This window comes from Miniopterus schreibersii (assembly GCF_964146895.1).
Source record: "Miniopterus schreibersii genome assembly, chromosome: X".
In the NCBI taxonomy this organism is placed as follows: Eukaryota; Metazoa; Chordata; class Mammalia; order Chiroptera; family Miniopteridae; genus Miniopterus; species Miniopterus schreibersii.
This window is the reverse complement of record NC_138104.1, coordinates 3738364-3752319: the sequence shown is the minus strand read 5'-3', so window position 1 is coordinate 3752319 and position 13956 is coordinate 3738364. Positions and strand designations below refer to the sequence as shown.

The 13956-nt window shown below is 40.1% G+C and overlaps 1 long non-coding RNA gene across 2 annotated transcripts in view; it reads left to right on the top strand.

The window, feature by feature from the left end:
* Positions 1 to 11468: 11468 nt before the first annotated feature.
* The window catches only part of LOC308550766, a 59428-nt gene continuing 56940 nt past the window's right edge, over positions 11469 to 13956 (top strand). For both annotated transcript variants that reach the window (XR_013997960.1, XR_013997961.1), the window contains exons 1-3: positions 11469 to 11523; positions 13385 to 13420; positions 13758 to 13841. This is a non-coding gene — a long non-coding RNA (uncharacterized lncRNA). The remainder of the gene's footprint in view (positions 11524 to 13384; positions 13421 to 13757; positions 13842 to 13956) is intronic.

The following is a 13956-nucleotide window of genomic DNA, read 5'->3' as shown; positions in this document are numbered from 1 at the left end:
TGCTGTGTCCCCTGGAGAGTGTACCCCCTTTGTGAAATAGGACCTACAGTCGTGCAGAGCTCAGAGTTGAGGGAACAGAAAGCATAAAATCCCCTGTTGGTACTGCTACTCCTGCCTCCACTCCTTAGTTCTCAGACCCTTGTGTTCTTATTAGTGAGGACACAACACCATACTGAGGTCTTTAATACATACACTGCATTTCTCAAGATTGTGCCTCATCATTTCAGAGTGTTGTCCCCAAGCTAGTTTTTCAGCTTTGCCTTTAGAAAGCCATTCCAGCACTCAATATGTTGTATACATTTGGTCAATTTACAGAGTCCTGAAATAGCTGTTTTTTACAACTTTGTCGAGTTTTATAATTGCCTTTGGGGAGAAGATTTGCTGAGCTCCTCACTCTACTTTTCCCACATTCTCATTCTCTCTGACAGTCCTTTTATTCCTTCCTCTACTATCTGCTAGGACAACTCAAGTATTTCCTCCTCGTTTAATAATATTGGCAATAACTTTCCCAGGCTTCTAAGATAACCCAATAACATATGTGCCTGCAACTCTGGGTCTTTGGTAAGGTGTTAAATCTTATGTCTTAAGAAAACACTTCCAAGTCAATGAATTCTTGGTTATTCAGTCTTATATCCCAGCTCCCTGGAACAAGCAGCCTCAGAATCCAATGCCAGGAATACTCCTATAGATCCCATAGATATACAGGACTAGTTTTTGCAATTATCTTAGCCTATAGTCACTTTCCTCACTTACCCATTCCAGCACGTCCTTATCTGGGTTATACTGGGATTTAACCTCAGTTATTTGTCTGATAGTCAGGAGAGCAGGTGAGGGCAGCTCCTTAGTGGAGCATCTGTTATTTTGCAAGAAAGAAACCTCTACAGCATGTTCTAGTACAGCAAAAGCACTTGCACTTAAGGAAGGGTGAACCACATCTGAAACCCCATGTGTCCAAGGCAGGGAGCAGCAGAGCTAACATCTGCAGAGACTTAATTCAGATGTTCTATTTGCATAGTTCAGTGTTTCAGGTTTTCCCCACCAGGGCCCTAACTTTTGCATAAATGATCTTATCTTGGCTGAGCATCTCTGACCCTGAACCTTAATTTTTAAATTTTAATTGTTTTTAAAATTTACTTTTCAATTACAGTTGATAAACAGTATTGTGTTAGTTTCAGGTGTACAACATAGTGATTAGACATTTAAACACCTTATAAAATGATCACCCTTATAACTCTAAGAATCTTTAACAGTTCTTTAGTTGTGTTTGCTCTTCACTGCAGGTGATAATGGCCTTTTGTGATCTACCACCTAGGTCTTGTTGTTCTCACACTTAGCTGCTATTAACTGCTTGTTATAGGTCCATAGACTCTCATTAACTCTCCTCAGGGCATCAATTGAACTTATCAGTAACCAGCTAACTCCATTGTTTTCATAGGCATTATTACACCCATAACTCTCAAATGCCTGAATCATCACACCTGCAACAGCATTTCCCTTCACTAGGATGTTTCCCAGGTCAGCACTGGAAAAGCTTTAGCAATTTTGTCACCACTATCTGCCAGAGACTGGGTCGCAAGTGAGCCAGTCCAAAATCTCCATCTTATTGCCTTTCTCAGGACACTCTTGGTACCATTTGTACTGTTCAGGTTCCCAAAAAGCAGTTTCCAAGAAGGGATTAGAAGACTTGCAGAGAGGTTTTAGGAAGAATGCCCATAAGGGAAAAGGTGAAGTTTGCTGGAGGAGGCTGGGAGAGCTGAAAGATCACTGATGCAGATTGACCCGTGTGAAGGAGATGGAGAAGGAAGAATGGGTGAAAAAACCTTTGACTAAGTACAGTTCTTAGGAAGTTTGGGAAGGCCAATGGGGGCAGGGGTCCTTGAAACAAGGCTGGCTGTCAGAGGAGTCCTGCATTTCCCAGCATTGGGCCTGCATTAGTATCCCTGCCTTGTTCAGTCACTGCCTAGGGGAAGCTCATGGAAAATGTGGCTTCAGTGCAAATACGGCAATAGATTTCTGAGCACAGAGAGAGACAAATGCCAGATGATTTCACTTATATGTGGAATCTAAAAAACGAAGTAAACAGAAAAATTCTGATTTTTTTTTTTTTCATTATCTATCAGAGGAATGCAGGTGGCTGGCCACCTACACAATTGAAATTACTTTAGCAAGACCTGGTCTATGTAAAATCACTGTTTTAAATCAAAAGAAAGCAAAGTAATTCTCATGATAATTTTGTTTTAACTTTGTGTATCAGTGACATATTTGTTAATCATATGGTGATTCCCATAGAGGAATAGAAGTGAAAATCAAATATACCTAAAAAAATCAGAAATAACATTTTAAATAAATAGAAAGGAACGGAGACTAGATTGCTCAGTCTGTATAAATAAATACAAATTAAATTCCTGCTGAAAGCCTGGCTTCTTTATTTCATCTGCTGCCTGACCCTACTCAAAGCACCTCCCTCCAAAATTGCCGAGAATCTAAATTCCTGACTCAGGATGACACTTGGAATTTGTTTGGTTGAAAAAAGAGTGGCCACACTTTTCTGATTAAATGATTCATTTATTGTTTCAAGGTGTGATATGGAAGGGGATTACAGGCAATTTTGGAGTGGATTTTATAATTCCACATTTTCTAAATTCCATTTGGCATTTCTTTTAGTGATGCCATATGCGATATCTTCCTTTTTCTTGGTTTTCATCGCTTTGATAGCACTCTCATTTTTCTTTACAACTGCGGAAAAAAACAGAAATTATTGTTAGTATAAATTGAATAAAAGAGCAATAGGTGATAAACTATCTCACTCACTCATTCCTTAAATCTGACAGTTTGAGTTGACTGTCCCTCCCCCTTCCCTTCCCTCACTTTCTGTCCCTTCACTGTACAAGATGAGGTGGCTCAGCCGACGAGAGCTGAAAAATGCCCGAGGTTTGTGCCACCTATAGAAAGGGAGAGTGGTGTGCTAAAACTGGCACGGGCTCTGAAAAGTAAGTAGAGTAAAATGTTTAATTTTAGCATCTAGATGATGGGCGTGCTTAATGCACAGTTCTTTCCATTTCCATGTACATTTGAAAACTTTCATGGTAGGGGAAAAAGAGAAGTGGCCCTGGCCGGTGTGGCTCAGTTGGCTGGAGCACTGTCCTGTCCACCAATAAGTGCAGGGGTAAAGTTTGTGCACAGGCAGAGGGTTGGCCTTGACCTAGAAAGTTCGTCTGTAACAACTGGAGAGAAGGCAGAGGATAGGAGTGCAGGTGCAGGTACACGGGAAGGCGTGTGGGTGGGAATTCGTACAAGTTCTCCTCTGACCCCTTGTGTTTTCTCAGTGAAAGAAGACGCAAGACCGTCACCTGAGTGTGAGGCTGTGGGAAAATACATTAGGAATTTGAGAGGAGAGGAGAATACATGAGATCGTCTTCTAGGAGCGTGGGAGAGAAATGGACTGGGGAAATGGAATACTCCATTGCTGAGGAAACAAGTCCTAGAAATTGAACTGCTGCATCAAAAGCATGTACGTGTTTGTTTCTTTTTTTGATGAATATTGATAATTTACCACTATAACAGTTGGATGCATTTATATTTCTACAAGTAACATATAGCAGTCCCCTTGCATTCACAGTTTCAGTTATCCGTGGTCAACCATGGTCTGAAATTACTAAATGGGAAATTCCAGAAATAAACAATTTATATGTTTTCAATTGTGTGCCATTCTGAGTAGCATGATGAAATCTCACACCCTGCCATTCTGTCCAGCCCAGGATGTGAATCCTCCCTTGTCCAGCATCTATACCGTCTACTGTCTGTTAGTCCCTTAGCAGTCATCTCTGTTATCAGATCAGTTAGGAAGGAGGATTTTGTGTGTCCCAACCACAAAAATGAACTAAAAGGAAGCAGCAATCCCTAAAGAGAATGTTCAGTTTAAGGGCAACAAAGATTATAGTATTTAATTTTTAAGCAAATGCTCATCTAATCATAATAGACAGTGATGATAACCAATACAGAGGCCAAGACAGAATTTTGAAATAATTGTAATCTTACTGAGTGTAAGTATTAACATTGATTTACCTGAGACTCTTAGTGAATATCCACTATCTTGATATCTTCCATTTTTTTCATTTGGTCCTCTTGGTAATCCATTAAATTTTATTGGCACTGCAAGATATTTGTGAATATTTACTGGTTTGAACATTTTAAGAGGGAAATATAATTACCTAGGATACAATTTTACTTTCCCAATGGCTAATGTTACTTTTTAAGCCTATTAATTCTCCAGAGAATTTTCACTTACCGGCATCAGTCCAAGGTAAATAAAGTTGGCATTCCACAAGAAACACAAAAATAAGAAGGCAAAAAAGCCTTGAAATGTTGCCCATTATTTAAATACTTTTAGTCCTTCTGTCCTATGGACCAAAATAAAAGGTGAACTGTAGTCCAGTTATCTGCCCTTTCTCTGTCCTCTGAACTGAGCTGCTCCGCTCCCCTTGGGATTCTGAAGCGGAGCCACTGCTGTGAGGTCAGCACACATGGAACCAGGCCGGCCAATGGGGCGACTAAGAGGGCGGAGGGCGGGCCGGGGGTGCTTAGCGCCCCTGAGGCTTGGTTGCTGCCCTCAGGGAGGCGGCAGTTGAGCAGCAGAATCAGACTGGTACCAGTTACAATGCAGGGTGACACCCAGCACAACAAGCACACAGAGGAGGCAGTAGACTGTGGACAGGAAGGTTTCCCTGAGCAAAAGTCCTGGATTGCACGCCCACTCCCTCACTTACTAGTTGTTGATCTTGATTAAGCGACTTCTCTGAGCCTCAGTTTCCTCATCTGTGAAATGGGAGTAAAGCATAGTACCTCTTTCCCAGGGTTATTGTGCTTAAGTAAGATGATTAGTGTCTTACTAATTAGTAAGATAATTAGTGCTCTTGGCTGTGGCTGTTATACAGGGTGTCCGAAAAAATGAATACACACTTTAACAGCTGATAGCTCAATTTTGAAAATGAACTGTGTGTTAATAAACACTGCCTTTATAGTTATTCCAAGTGTGTGTATACATTTTGTGGATGCCGTACATATGATAATATCTGCATCCACAGTACATCAACCACTCAGCACACCTCTGAGCTCCGGTGTGCTACTCAGAGGCCGAAGCCTACGTGGCTGCCTCCCAGCGTTTCCTTTATATAAGGAGACAAGCTGGGTAACCCTGAAATGTGCAAATGGGAGTGAAACGTGGGTGGCATTCCAGGAGGCTGTTGGCCCTTGACCTGTCCTTGCCCCATCCAGAAGTCCTCGTGGGGCACAGGCCGCTTCCCGCGGCCCCTCTCCCACAGCCTCTCAGCAAACAGTGAGCCCGAAGGCCTTCGATCCCCCACACGCCGGGGGGGGGGGGGGCGGCGTCTGCCTGCCCCGTGGAGGAGCCCCAGAGGCCGCTACCTTCACGGGTGCGGGGTGGGTGACCGGCCTGGAGTCCACCTGCCACCCCCAGGCAGCTGACCACGCAGGCTGTCACTTCAGTCCTGTAACACCTCATTCCTGTCCTCCTCTCATCACTGACCCTGAACGACCTGTGTGAGGCCTTGGTCCTCCCTCTTCCTCTGCCCTGAATTCTCAGGACGACGTCCCGATTCATGTGTCCACATCGGCTTCTCGTGGCCCCTAGGTTGACCCTGCCCTTCGGCCTCTGACCTGGTTTTGGCCTGCCGGCCTCCCCATGGACACGGATGCTTTAATCAGGGTGTAAGTCAGGACCCGTCAGAGAAACAAAGCTGGTAGGAGACGCAGTAAATATGTATATCATATGTATGATGTTGAATATATGTCTTCTACATACCTGTCTTTGTACATTTACATATATGCGATGCCATGTACAATGACAGTGTTTGGCTCACACGACTGTGGAGCTGGGTGAGGCAAGGCTGAGCCCTGCGGAGCGCGTCGGCAGCTGCGAACTCTGGGCAAGCGCTGGCCCTGCAGCCCACAGGCAAAGTCTTCTTCAGAGAAACCGGTTCTGCTCATAAATCACACCCTGCGATTCACCTGCTTAAGATCCCTCAGTAGCTTCCCATTGCAACGAGATGCCAAAGTTTATCAGCAGTTTTAATAGGGCCCTATGTGACCTAACCTTTGTCTACCTTCATATAAAATTACTATTTTATTTTATTTTTAAATGTATTTTTCAGTTACAGTTGACTTTGGTCTTGTCTCCTATTGTTCATCTGTTTGTCTCTGGACATGCCCGGCTCATGCATCCTCAGGACCTTTGCACTGGACATTTTATCGGCCCAGGAAACGCCTCCCCGTAGTTTCTTTCTTTCCTCCTGGGCATTTTGGGTCTCACTTCCAATGTTGGTCTCTGAGTGGCCTTTCCTGACACCCAAAGACGCTCTGTCGTGTTATTGCTCCGTCCCTCTTTGCGGAACTCATCGCTCTCTTACACTCTTACTATTTGTTTGCTCCCTGGCGCTGCTTTGACCTCCCCGTTTCCCCTGTGAGCTCTTTCAGGGCCTGGGCCTAGTCTGTCCTGGTCACTGTTGCCCCACAGCGCCTAGTGCAGCGCTTGGCTTTCCCCTCTCCTTTTTAAAAGATTATCTTGATCGTTGAAAGTGTTACTGATGTGCCCTTCCCCGCACTGACCCTCGTACCCGCACCCACCCCTCCTCCGTGCTTTGCTACAGAGTTTCCAGAAGCACGTTCGAGCATCAGGAGAAACACCACCAGTCTTCCCTGTGCTCTTCAGGCAAAGTCTGGATGATTGTGATGAGTGTGCAGGACCACCTTCTGGAGGACTGGAGGGTCTCCAGGGGCAAATAATGAAAGCAGGGGAAAGTTCTGGAAATCTTACATCTTATGAGGAACAGGTCAGGGCATTTCGGTGTTTAGTCTGTAGAACAGGCTGAAGAGACCCGCCTCAGGCTCGTCACTGGTTCTCATAATTCTCTTGCTCTCCTGCTTCCTCCTTAGTTCCTTGTCATTACTGCTTCTAGTTGGGTTGGAAATAACCTCCAGTTCTGGGTCTTCTCTTCTTATAACAAACGCCTTTGAATTCAGATGGAAATGACACTTTTCTCCAAATTCTCAGCAGAAGAGTGCAGCTTCCTAGGTGACCTTCTGTGATTTGATTTATGCTGGGCTGGCACTGGCAGGTTCCCATGCTAGAGGCTGTGTTCTGACAGAGGCAAATGGCTGGAAAATTCAATTGACTTTCCTTTTATGCAAAGAAAAGTACTGTAGTTAAATGCATTCTGCTCTTAGATTTCCCAAGCATTAGGTTGCAAACATCACATCTCCCCTTTTATCACTTGGTTTTAATCAAGTTAGAGGCATGGAAACATCAACAGCTCAGGATACAGCCTCCGTGGAATGTGCTTCCAATCCTGCCAGTCCTTCCCAGATTCTGGCTCCTATTTTCCTGCTGAGACAGGTCCTGAGGATCGTACCTTGCTGCTGGCGTGGCCAGCGTGGCTCTGTGGTAGAGTCGGTGAGTGCACCTGCTGTGGCTCCTCGGTGCTGTTCTCCTTGTCTCCCAAATGGGGAACCCAAGGATCAGCTGCAGAGTCCCAGGAGTCTCACACAAACAGTACCGTTGACGGCCTGCCTCCAGAGGCCCGGATTTCTTTCTTGAGGGTCCTTCTTAAACAGTTAATTTTACTTCAGATATTGTGTTTAAATTGGATTACATTTAAATCAGGGAATAATTTAGGTCAAGGAAATAGTGGCACTCTAGAACACAATAGAGAACTGTAATTTTCCCTTCCCCTACTGTCCTTGCCCAGAGTCAATATTACAATTTAGCTAGCATTATAAAAGACATTGAAAAGTTGGGCCTGGGAAGTTATTTTTGTTATTTAAAGAGAGTTCCTCATTAATCATTCACTAAATGGTTTTGGCAGCTATTGAAGATTGTTGCCTAGATGCATTGTTTTGCTGAGGGTTACAAAATGGTGATTTTTAAAAATTCACTAATTCCTTCCCTATTTATTACCAGGAAATTTTCTTTAAAAAGGGAGATTCCCCTTATTAGCTACTTGATTATGTTGAAATATAGTCTGCAGAGGAAAGTTAAGACAAATGCTTGAATATTTCTCTTTACCTCCAATTTTCAGGATAAGGGATCAGCTCCCATATCTGTATTCCCACAGGATAACAATAAACCACAGGGAGAAAATGACAGATGACAGGAGCAATGAGTTGTACTATTTTGGAGGAACTGTTTCCATATTATATCTAGTTGGTTTTATAATTGGAAGTTGTACCTTAAGGAAGGAAGCAAGATGAAAAATCCCACGCCTCACCAGAATGAAGGAGGTGGGTGAGAAACTGCCATCTGGCAGCCCCTCACAAGATAGGGAGGTGATAGGAAACAGTATTCACAATATTGATTGTCTCACTCTGTTTCAGGGAAAATCACAGGACATTTCACCAAGACTTACATGAGCTTGCTGTTGAACCTTGACTATGGGACCTACGTGGACATGTGCCAGGTTGTTAGGACACCTAAGCAGAGGCATTCTCCTATAAACAGGAACAAATACTGAAAACTAAGGGAATCTTTTAACTATATTGATGCACAGTAATGAGACATACTTTTTTTTTTTATTACAGTCAAATTATATTAATATGTAATGGGTCAGTTTTCAAATTGTGTTCTTTAGAAATGCTCCGGTAATGGTAAATCAGAATTTTACCACTAGATGGCGTATGACATTCATCATCCAATTGGTCAGCATGGAAAAAGCTCTTTCTGAGATTACAAACCTAATTGTCATTATTTCCAAAATGTACATGAATTTTATTATTTATTTAATTTTTTTATTGATCTTAGAGAGAGGAAGGGAGGGAGAGAGGGAGGGTAGGGGGAGAGAGAGAGAGAGGAAAAGAGAGAGAAGCATCGATGTGAGAAAGATTGATCAGTTGCCTCTTGCGCACACCGTTACTGAGGATGGAACCTGCAACCTGGCTATGTACCCTGACTGGGAATCAAGCCTGCCACCTTTTGGTTCATGGGATGAAGCTCCAATCAACTGAGCCACATTGGCCAGGGCAAAATGTATATGAATTTTAACTTTAAATATAATTATTGTACAATAATTGTTTTTATTAAAGTATGTTCCTTATTGTCTGGATTTTATATCAAAGAATATCACAGTAAACCACTGTGTATACTTAACCAAGATTTACCAATTATTAGCATATTGCCACATTTGTTTTATATATCTATGATTTTTTTCTAAAGCATTTCAGAGTGATTTGTAGACATTATGGCACTTCACCTCTCAGTACTTCAACATGTGTCTCATGAGAACAAGTTCATCATCTTATATTATCATACCTAAAAACTATTACATTGATCTAGTATTATCCAATACCTAATCTATATTCAAATGTTCCAATTGTTCCCGTAATGTTTTTTATAGCTGTTTTACTTTCTATTCAGGATCCAGTCAAAGATCACATATTATATTTGGTATCATCTATTTTTTGTCATATCTTTTTTTAAAATATCTTTTTATTGATTTCAGAGAGAAGAGGGACAGATAGAAATATCAATGATGAGAGTCATTAATTGGCTGCTTCCTGCACGCCCCAACTGGGGCTTAAATCCACAACCCAGGCATGTGTCCTGACCAGGAATTGAACCATGATCTCTGGGTTCATGGGTGGATGCTCAACCACTGAGCCACACTGTCTGAGCTTGCCATATCTTTATTTTTTTTTAAAATATATCTTTATTGATTTCAGAGAGAGGAAAGGAGGGGGAGAGAGAGATAGAAACATCAATGATGAGAGAGTCATTGATCGGCCGCAGCCTGCAACCCGGGCATGTGCCCTGACCAGGAATCAAACCCCAATCTCCTGGATCCTAGGTCCATGCTCAACTGCTGAGCCACGCCCTGCCGGGCTGCCCTATCTTTTTAATCTTCTTTAACCTAGAACAGTTTCCTTGCCCCCCTTTTTGAAATATGACAATTTTATCCAAATATACAAATGCATATATATATATTTACATATTAAAATTTAATATGTAATTCTTTACTTCCTCCACCCACTGGGAGTCCAATATTTTTAGGCAGACAATATAATAATCTTAATTATAAATGTTACAAAAACTGGTGAAATTTTTTAAAAAAGTATGTCTAAATTCAGCAATTCTGTATGTCATATACAATCAAAATCCACATTGAAATTTTAGGGGTAGTTGTTAGATTATGAACTTTTAGAAAGGAAACAAATTGTGTTTTGTTCATTTTTATAATCTCTGTGTCCAGTACAGTATTTTGAATGTGGTAAGACTCAAAATGTGTTTGTGGGCTGAATGAATTGTTCTCTCTCTCTTTTTTATTACAGTGACATATACATAACATGAGATTTATAATTTTAACTATCTTAAGTGTACAGTTTAATGGCATTAAGTACATTTACATTTTTGTATAATGTTCTCTTATAATAACCTAAGGGATATATATTAATTGCAGAAAAGTTATTAAATAATCAAAATGAAAAATGATTTAAACTCCCTTAAAATTCTACCATCCATAGAAAACCCAGACATAATCACTCTTAACATTTTGGTATATACCCTTCCAGATTTCTTTATGTACATTTATTCATATCCAAATAAGTTATACAACTGATTATATTATACATATTGTATAGTAACCTGCTCTGATTTCCTTAATATATAGTCAATATTTTCCATGTTTATAATTATAGATAAATGTGTTTTTTTATTATATGGTTGTATTTCATCCACTGTTTTTCTTGTCATATACCTCCAGTAGCCATGCTGGTGGTTGGAGATCTTGGTCACAGGACTAAGAATACAGATGAATCCCATGCATTCTTTTGTTCTCTTTGAGCACAGTGGGTAACAACACTAGTTTAGGGCCTGGATTTTTAGTTGTGGGGCTATGTGTAATTGGGGGATTGCAGAAGGGGTTGGGCATCTTTTGCTGAGGCTTATCTTTAGGTCAGGGTTCTAATGACAACATTGCAGCAAGGGAAGGGACAAGAACAATGTATGTCATTTGAATGGAATGTCATTTGAAACCAAAATCTTCTGGAGAATTGTTATTGAATGCCTGACTTGCTTTATTACTTACCTGGGGAAAACACATATTGAACAACAAAATGGTAATGTTCCTTATCAGAGACTAGACCTTGTTTGATGGGCAGTAGGACCAGTGTAGAAAAAACACACTGATGAGACTGTTGCTAGGAGACGGGAGAGCCAAAAGCCCATGGCATTGTAGGGGTTCCACTGGAAATCAAGGCAATTTATGTGTGATTTGGATGAGAGGTTTAGCTATTAAAATCTATCTTTGATGAGCATGTACTTTTTAGTGTGTAATACTTAATATGATTTTATGTTTTTGGAGGAATTTTGAGGCTAATCCCAAGGCACTTCATCTCTTTCCATAGAGATTATCCCTTCTTCAGAGCACAACCCATTTTCCAGTGGCTGCAGCAGCTTTTCCCCCACCTTTTCAGTGTGACAACCTCAGTGCTGGTGCAGAGGCAGAGCACAAGCTGCTGGTGAGTAGCTGATAAATCTTTTGTAAAATAGAGATCCAAAATATGCTTTCTAAAGCAAGTGACATGTTTTAATGGAATGGCATACTACAGAACTGTGTAGGAATTTCTGATTCTAATCAGTGACATTGGGAAAATGAGTTAATTTAATTCTAAATATTTCACAGTCAATTTTCTAGTTTAAAGCTTATATCTTAAACGGTGAGTGAGTTGTTGGAAGAAAATATGGAATCTTCCCCCTTGTGATTCTAGTAAGGTATTTCTCAAAATAAGACTTGATGAAGATGTCACAAAAATGAGAAATTGCATTTAGAGAGGTAGTTCTGCTTTATGATGCTTGTATTAGACGTGATAAAATGGGTTGCGATTCAAGATGTTCTCAGATCTTATTTTGTTTCAGAGTGTGGAGAGAGCAGGAGAAAAAAATGTTATTTTACAATGGGGAAAAGGATACCATTCCTTTTTTTAAAACTTTACGAAAATTATGTGACTGAATATCTGTACAGGAGAGAAAATAAGAAGAGCAGCCAGTAATATTCAGATTAATTACTTTGTGTGAAAGATGAATGTGTGTTGTTGAATGGGGAAGATCACAATTTGGTTTTAGGATAAAAAATCATGAAAAAGAAATAAAGAACATTGTGACTGGGCCTTTATTTTGAAAATGATTTGTTTATATTTCTGGGGATCAAGTTGTACAGTAAAGACAGAATATCCTCAGTGTGCCTTTCTTTGAAAAGGGATGTGAGAAGGATGGCAGAGCTTCCTATCAACAAAGCTTTTCTGTATGTTTCTGAAATGTGCCTGAAAATGTACAAGCTTTTGTGTCTCCTTTTACCTGGAAATTGCTTTTGTAGCTCTATTTCTGCAAGAAAAAAGAAAACAATAGTTAAAGTGGTAGTTTTTCGTTTCTTTGAAATTCAGATTGTTTTGACATGTCAACAGAAAGAAAGGAGAAAAAAGATAGGTAAATTTTTGAGTTAGATAACAAAGCAACAATCCAGTAAGAAAAATAAGAATGAAAAAGCTTAAAGAAAATCCACAAGATGGACCATTTTTTCAGGCTGAAAATGTCTGCTGGTAGCATGTTTTTCAGGGGGAAAGGGGGAGAGTGTGTTGAAGGCAAAGGGAGGCAGTGTTGAACAGAGCACTGCGGCAAAGAGAATGACTGACGCATCCAGGGACATGTGACCATTCTCTGGTGTAGTGAAGAAAATTTTCCAGGAGTCCATCTTGTATAAGAAATTCTGTACCTAGTAACATGCGATTAATACCATAATTTGTATGTAGTGCATAGTGAGTTTGTTTTGCTTGATCCTCTGTCAGTGTACATTGGTACATTTAGTCTTTGCTTTTTATTGTCTTCATTCCAAGAGTTTGTTTTCTGTGCTCCCAGTGCTTTTATGACACTCATTAAAGTATCTTGTACAAAATGCTGTGTTTCCCCTTTAATCATAAAAATATCATATAGTTATTGCAGAAAATTTGGAAAAATCTAAAGATGACTATAAAAATTACCTATAATTTCAAAACCTAGAGATAATTACTATTAATTACTGTCAGTGTGTCTTCTTTGAATACATGCAAATGCATAGAAAAATATATTTATATACAAAATGAAAATCATATGTACATGTAGTTTTCAACCTGCTTTAATCTTAAAACAACATATTGGAAGAAATTCCCCATATTTTTAAATATTCCACAAGAATGTGATGTTTTGTGGAGGCATAATTTTCAATCATATAGGTGTCCCATTAATTGTCCAATTATTGTTTGTTTTATATGTGTAATTTTTACAGTTATAAGTTAAGGATTATCTTTCCATATAAATCTCTGTGTACTTTTCTGTTTTTCCCCGTAGGATAAATTTGTAGATGTGGAATTTCTGGATCAAATGGTATGAACCAGTTTGTTTCTTCCCCTGTCCCCAACCACATACATATCACCTAATTTATTTGTCATATGTGATAAAAACATTATTTTCCAGTTGTTTTTTGCCTATGGATTTTTTGTATCACTTATGGTGGGGTTATTTTTGCATGTTACAGTTTTACATTTTTAAATATCCGCAACTATCAAATTGTAGTTTTGTGATTTATTCTTTCCTCTGATGCGTACATTCACCTGTGTTTTTCCCCTAACCATTTCATTGCTTCATTTTCTACAATTAACTCTAATCATGTGGAATTTTTCTGAAGTAGGATCTAATTTTGTTCTTGTCTTTTTTCAAATAGGTCACCAATTGTTTCAGCATCATTCATTGAATAATCCAGCCTTCTTCCATTGATTTGAAATGGCAACAACTGTTCTCTCATTAGGTAGGGTGTAGCCTTCCACAGGTCAGCCATTTTCTCTCTACCTAAGATGGTTACATTCCACAATAGCACTCCTACCTTCTTGCAGCTTTGGAAAGGGTTCTAAAGGGTCATGTTC